This window comes from Ceratosolen solmsi, unplaced genomic scaffold (genome assembly GCF_000503995.2).
Source record: "Ceratosolen solmsi marchali unplaced genomic scaffold, CerSol_1.0 scaffold31, whole genome shotgun sequence".
Taxonomy (NCBI): domain Eukaryota; kingdom Metazoa; phylum Arthropoda; class Insecta; order Hymenoptera; family Agaonidae; genus Ceratosolen; species Ceratosolen solmsi.
Window position 1 is genome coordinate 960,726 of NW_011948432.1, and position 8,460 is coordinate 969,185.

Consider the following 8,460-nt stretch of genomic DNA (forward strand, 5'->3'; position numbering starts at 1 on the left):
AGTCTTGCCATAAAGTAAGCGAGTTAAAATGACAAAGAAGGAGGGGGTGAGAGAGAAAAAGAGACAATAAGTATACATGACCATCTTTTAAGGAAATACATACAAATTTGTTTGGATATGCCATTGAGTAATCGTATGCAGATCATTAGAAAAATCTTATTTACTTCTTTCTTCTCGTTTGTACGTATTTATATAATTTCTTTAGCATAGTCTTGTTGTAAATAACCAACGTTTTTCACATTAAAAACGGCTAAAGTTCAATTAATCAGATAGTATGATTTTGTATCTGAAAAGTTTAAGTTTTACTTAGTCATAAGCAATAAGTCAAATTTAAGATTTTGATATTTTAACGGGCTTATGGATTGCGATTCTTTATATTTTAATAATTAAAAAAATTATTTCAAAAGGGATATTACATCCAATTTATGATTAATGGTTGGGAATATACACATCTTATATAATGAAATTATATATTATAATGAAATTATTTAAGTAATTTGAATTGATTTTTCTATTATTTTATTGTAAAAACAATTTCTTAGTATTCTAATGTAAATTTTTTCACTGATTCGACATACAATTTTTATTTATTTATTTATATTTGACGATGTAATAATATAATGATAAAACAATATTCGCCTCTACAATTAATGGTAAACATATTCAGGTAAAGTGAATTTATAATTTTCATTCGCTAAATCAATAAAACTGAATTTTATTATATGAAATACAATATATATTTTCTTGTAATGCAGTTAATATGTGTACACTGCCTAGGAAACTGTAAGTGTAAATAAAGTGAATATCTCATTTGGTAATATACATATAAATGTATCGTTAAAGATTTTAACAGTGTATATTGATAAATACAAAAAGTAAATTAATGTAAAATATTAATAATACGATCAACAAACTGTGTAACGAATTTAATAGTGAATTTTATATTATATACACAAATACCATAAGTAATAATTAGAATATGTAATTATCAAGTGCGTATGAATGATTACTAACATTTAGCAGGATTAATTAAATATTTTCAGTTAACGTATTATTTGTCAAATAATTAATGACATGCGGATATCAAAGGTTGATAATACGAATACAAATTATTATAATATGTAAAAATTATCATTGATTCTATAATATTTTGACAGAATATTCTGTCATAATGAGAAGAAAAAATATTAGAGGATTTTAAATTAGAGTCGGATAATATGAGATTATAAAAGCGAAACCAATAATTGTACATACAAAGCTGTAAATACAAAGTCTATATTAATATGTCTATATAAATATTAATTATACGAGGATAAGCGTTGAGAGAATTTGTAGAAAATGTATTAAAAATGGATAAGAAGCTAACAAGATAATATAAAATACTGGTACTAGAAGACTTTGGACTGATAGATTTGCAAACAGATTTTGATTAAATCTCCTTCTAAACTAAAAAATTATCAAATAATGGCTTATCTAAATAAATTGTTCTATATAATTACTAAAGTATTAAATGTGAAAGTGATCGATAAATCATCTCCAGTGATTACACAAGCATAAGCTTCGAAATAGTGTTACAAGCATAATAGCACTTACTTTTCTCTTTTCAAATCCATTATTCATATACTTTATAAATTCTATTCTCTTTAGTTTCATGTGATATAAAAATATGTACAAATTTTTTGTGATAATCAACAGTATATAGTTTTATATATGAGCCATTATAAATCAATTGGATAAAATAATTAGAACAATATATTTAACAATTTCTATTTCTATTAATTATTATTTCAGAATATGAGCATAAATAAATAGCAGATTATTATATATAAAATGAATTTCTAATTTTCAAAGAGGAGATAAAACTCGCAGGAAAGAGGGAAACCTGTGTAAATTGAATATTGTATAAAAAAAAATTAATAGTAGTTTTCTTGATTTGTGTGTGTAAGCGATATGCATTACAAGTAATGCTTATATATAGTTCAAAGCTTTTTATAATTATGTGTGAAATGCTTAAGCATATATTAGGATGAAAAAGAATATATTTAAATATTTACTCCACCTCTACCTTCGCTTTCTTCCGAGCTATTCTTCTCCAAAATGCTCTTAAAAAAGAAAGACAAGACAATTATGAAGTCCGATTCGTTTGTTGACTTCCAAGGCAAAAACCCTTAAAATGACGCATCTTAACTCTTACTTCTAACGTCATCGCTTACTCTCTTTCCCGCTCCTTCGTCCTTCACTTTAGATTGTTCCTTTTATTATTTCATTCTTTTTCGATCGTCGTCTTTCAATTGTCTGGTATTTTTTATTTTCGTTGAGTTTTACTTATCATTGTTGTATGTAGCTTTAAATTTATCATGAAAAATAATAAGAAAGTAAATAATGGTCATTTTTACACAATATTGTCATTGAATACACAATATTATAAATACAGACAAGAGTTTTATTAAAAAATTTTATTTTGAAAGTTAATATCGAAGAATTTAGTAAAAATTTGGTTTGATTCACTAATAATACAGTTTTATAAACTGCTATTTAATGTTTTATACATCAACAATCAAATTTAAATACTTGAGACAATCAGATTAAGAATTTAAATAAATTAATAGCATGAGAAATATCTAGCAAAATTATTTGATAATTCTATAGTTAATAACGTTTAAATTTAGTTAAAGTTATTTCAATAAGAAATCTTTCTTATTAAGTTATATAAAATACAATATGTAAGATTACTTTCTGAAATTATAATGATTTCAATGTACATTTTAAAATATTTTTAAGTATGAAGTACATAATTTTGAAATGTGTGAAATTCATTAAAAGATTTTTCCTTGATCAAATAATCTAAAATAATATTTCTAATCTAAAATCTAATAACCATAATCATAACAGATCATATATCACGAATTTTTTAGTCATTATTAACGAATTAAAAATAAATTTCATTGCTTCGTAGTTCACAAAACATAAAATTAATTATTAAGTATTTAATTATTAATATTATTCAGTATTGTCAACAAAAATATATGTTATCATCGCCATATTGTTATATAACGAATTTGTAGTTACAAAGTTTGCAAATATGAAATACTTATAAAAATTCTTCAAATTCATAAAATAAAACTATATTGTCTATGAACTTTCTGAAGTGATAACTGATTTAGTATTATCAAAACTACAATACGTTCGTATCTATATACATTTACTATTTCAGTGAAGGTTATGCTACATTGCATTATAATACAGTATAATACTTCTTTTAAATGAACTTTTATTTCTCTATTTCTTACATTTGTAATTATAGATTTATTCACTATCAAATTACATTTTCTATCTCACTTCCTTTTATCAATTACAGATATTATTCGTGACATTTTCTTTTATTTTCATTTTCGCATTATACTTTGTATCTGTTGTTTCTTCTTCAACTTATTACAATTTCATTCTCTTCCCCCCCCCTCCCCCTTCTCACTCTAACTGTTAGTATTTATTTCTGTCATTCAATATATATGTGCGCCTTTTCCTTACCAAATATCGAAATCTCTGTTATCTTTTTCTATTTACACTGATACTTTTTTCCACTTTCTAATTCGCTCCATTCAATTCTACGTAATTTTAAGTCCTAACCTTTTCCTTGGCATTTAAACACCAAGAAATGTTTACTTAGGATGGCACAACGCGTGTTAATTGACTAGTTCCAACTTATTAGTGTAATCAACATACATTTTGAAAATAGAATAATTCTTTTTACGTGAACCCACCTTTCTTTAAAAGTGAATTTTGCTTTATGAAAAACTTGTTTTAAACAACAATTATACATAATAAACACTCTGCCTGTCTCTCTCTCTCTCTCTCTCTCTCTCTCTCTCTCTCTCTCTCTCTCTCTCTCTCCTACTTGTTTTTGATTTTATATTTTGATTTTATATCTGTGTTTGAAATAAAGTAAAATTACCAATGAAAATGAATAAATATTTAATTTTTAAATATGTGTGTCTACATTTCATATGATTTGCATTTATCTATTCTTAATGATTGTAGTATAATTATGTTTTACTTTTGATACAAATAGAAAAAATATTATTAAAATACAAAACAAAACTTACTATTAAAATGTATAAATAAATAAATTTTTAGCCAGACAAATAATTTCCTAATCTTAATACATTAATTAAATTAAATCATAAATATAAGGTATAAAATTCAATTTTACTACCTTCAATTATAGAAATAAAATTAAAATTTGACCACTTAAATATTGATAAATATTTTAAAAATTAATCGCGATTAAATCTATAAAATTATATTCATTCGTTATAAACTATTTAAAGGAAAATATTTATATTTAATTGCTTATTTAAAGCATTAAATCGTATTATAATATGATTGTACAATATTCAGAGATTACGTAATATAATTAGACGTATGTACATTATTGTTTGTACTTAGTGTATGATGGAAATTGCTTTATCGACGCGAAACTATAAATACAAAAGAAGAATCAATAGATTGTCACTGAAAAGCCTTCAATATCCATTATACTGAGCTACTGTGCCGTAAAATAATACACGAAAAATGAAATATCTAAAATTCTGCTGGGAAAATAATAAGAAGAAAACAAGAAAGAAGAGAAAACATAAAGAAAGCATAAAATGAGAGAAAAAGAATGATAGGTAGTGATCAGGAACAAAATAGTTAGAGTGGGAAAGAATGAGAAGGATGAAACGATGGCAGTGAGCGAGGAGTGAGAAGCACAGAAGAAAGAACAGCGAATTATAGTACACAAATTATATATAAAAAATATTATAAATGTTAAAATTGAAATGGACAATTGTTTCGCTGATTAAGTGAATAATAAAATTTTGTTTATGTGTTACAAAGTTTCAGTGAATCAATTGTTGATGATTGTACACATACATAGAAAACCACATGTCATTAATGCTTGCTTGCATCGATTTCTTACAGAATATCTTTTAAAATGACTAACGTATTATAAAATGGCTATCAATTATATAATGCATATCTTTTTTTATTAATTCTGATGAAGTTTCAATATTCTATAATATTTCTTTATTTACATTAAAATCGTGAATTTTATGTAATTTAAGCTTGCATCGATTTTTATATTCCAATTACTTTTATAAATCATCTATATCTTATATATTCTTAGTATTCTTCGCATTATTTAACATTTACTTTAAAATCTAAGTTGACCTTAATTTAAAATAACGAAATTGTAGCGCGATTAACCATAAAACTGAAATCTTTTCATTCAAAGGTCCATCGATTTTATCTCATCTTTTTAGTTAAAATCACAAATGTGTATAACAAAAATTATATAATTATGTTTAAAATTCAGTGTTTAATTAATATGATTGTTAATTTTTAGTGAAGTAATTTATGAAGGAGGAAATTAGCTCAATTATATTATCTGACGTTACCTTATTCTCACTTTAATTAATGGTGATAATAAAGTGCTTTTGTGATAAACTAAATAGACTATTATAAAAATAATTAATAGAATGTCTTATGAATAATAACTTACCCTCTAGGATACCTCTTATTGATTAGCAAAGCTTTAATTTTCTGTTTCACCATATAAATTGATGTATAATTTTGAAAATAATATAATATGTATATTTGTATTTTCATACAATTTCAAGGAATTGATATTTACTTAAATAACCGATCCACTGATTAAACACCTTTTCATAATCTCATGTTTTACTATGTACAAAGCTTAGAGGAAAGATTATCAGAAGAATTACACAATAGTTTGATAATAGTTAGCAAGCCATCAATTTTCGGTAATGAGATTAATTGTACGACTTTATAGTTGTAACCTACAATAATAAACTTCTTCAAGTTATTATCGATATCGGTATGATTGATTTTCCAAGCAAAGTATTTTCAAATTCACATAAAGTATTAAGCAAATTCACATTTTTACATACACCCTAATAAGAAGATCCGTAATTGATTTTGCAAATAGACTCGCGCAAATCGACATACCGCCATGACATCTCACCCATGTATATCCGCGGCATCATTGCGTTAATTCGCTCTCGGCGGCTCGAGCCTCATCAACCATCGTCCTTTTAAATTCCAAAGGACAATCAGGCGCGAAGAACAAAGCGAGGTCAAACAGAGAGACTCCAGGGCCAATTAGTTGATTGAGTTGACCGATGGATATGAGATCACAGAGGCGACGCCGGAGAATCCTGATTGAGAGGAGTCGCCAAAGTTCGCGTAGTCGAGCCGCAAAGAGAAGTGATCCGAACCTGGAGCGGCTCTGATTCACGATGACTCACGGTGATTCACGGCGGTGGCGGCAATCAGTCATTAGCGACACTCTGAATTAAGCTCGACTTTAATATTGGCGGACGAATCGCGGTACCACGGCGATTTACCTACAACAAGAGCTTTCACCTACTAAGCAACTCCTGTTACGATTCTGCCTCTGACACATTACCTGCGAGATAATCTCTAGCAAATGATGCCTTATGCGCTACTTTTAACACTGCCAGTAATTGCTAATACAATTTCGTAGAAGACTAAATGCCAATAAAAATATCTATCTCGCTTATTGGTCGCCTTTGATAAATTTGACTTATAGAAAGGTACTTACCGAGCGACTATTTCACGTAGATGAGCTTTTTCTCGTGTCCAACAGTCAGATTTCTTATACAGATGATAATATTTTTCATATTCAGAAAAATATGAGATTATGCTTAAAAGAGCTTTCGTGCATCGATAAAAATCTCGCGTATTTTATGAGATCATAAGCTATACAATATATTATATCTTATATGAAGATTTAGTATTAACGCGTCACTTGGATATCATAGGATTTCAATAAATTATTTCACATATTTCTTCTACGTTATAAGTATGGCTTTATAAATCCTCTGCTAAACATAATTGTTAACATCTGTAAATTTCCATTGTTTTGAGCAAATTTAATAATATTCATAATCCATAATTTTGTATTCAAATATAAAATTTTTAATTTATCAAAACACAATAACGTACATGATAAAAACTATCTAATAATATCATTATAATATTCTGATAATAACAAAAAATATAATATATTAGTTTACAAACAACTAATGGTCTTAATAACTTGATACTTAACATATATTCATAATATTTACGTTTAATTTTACTTAATATAATAAAACAGTCAAATATTCGAAATATACAAGCATTAAGACTAACAAATATTTAAAAATATATTTTAAAAAATTGAGCAACGTTTATTCGTAAATTAAGATTATAACAAAATATTTGTTTAATTTCACATGTAATTTCACTCTTCATTTCACAAATCGATATAATACTCTCTGTAATCCGTTTATTTCAAATATATAATTTATAAAGGAAATTTGAAAATACGATACGTTTGTGTAATATATATCGCTTAATTAACGAGTGTTTATCAATTTAATAAATATCATTTGTGCAGTGTATTATTAACTTGTAAGCGTATGAATCATAGTATCGATGTCGTATTTTACTATTTACTTGACACTAAAATTATCTTCAATAATATATAAGCTAAGGGTAATAGAGCACAGCTAAATTATATGTCTTATTAAAACACAAAGATTGAAGACAATCGAGGAAAATGCATTTATGACAGTAGCGGAACCTCCCCGTTTTGCTATCGAAATTGTGCCATGGGATCAAGCAATAATAATTGCATAAATATTTTCTAAATTAACTGCAAAGGCATAATATGTTAAATTTAATCGGAGTCACTGGCCGAACCACGATCATGCCTTTACGCCAGATAAAAAGATAAGCAAACGTCCGCGATAAATATTATCATAATCTGCTTGAAGATAACTAAAATTTTAACAGATGCTTTTCCGCATCTCACCCGTTATTTATGCGGCCCGGTTCCTCGGCTCACTTCCGATATAATTCCACAATACTCATCCCATCATGGAATTTATTCGTACCATGACAAATGCCCCGGCGATAAATAATCTCAGAGCTTGGCCGTGAATTTACACAAGCGACGACAAATCTCCGGTCGCGCGTGCCTACGAGCTTTTAAATAATTCGATGGAATGAGAGAGAGAGAGAGAGAGAGAGAGAGAGAGACGAGTGCCTCAAGGCCTGGAAGCAACGAGAAATGGACGCTACCCCGACGCCGACGCTAAAGGCTGACGTGACGAATTGTCAAGCACTCGTGCGGGTGTTAAGAGGAGTGTTCTGTCCGTTGTATTACAAGCTTTAAAGGACTCGTCGACTCGTCGAGATTGAGAACTTGACGGTCGGTTTGAGCTAAGGTTTCCGAAAGAGCTGGGCGACCTTTGACGTTCAACGAAGTCGATGATAGGAACATTATTTGATTCCCCGTTTACCGATACTTTTCTGTGTTTCCAAACGAACGAGGCTATTCGGTTATCAGTTATCGATGAACTAGTAATAGCAATTTTCGAATCACCGATT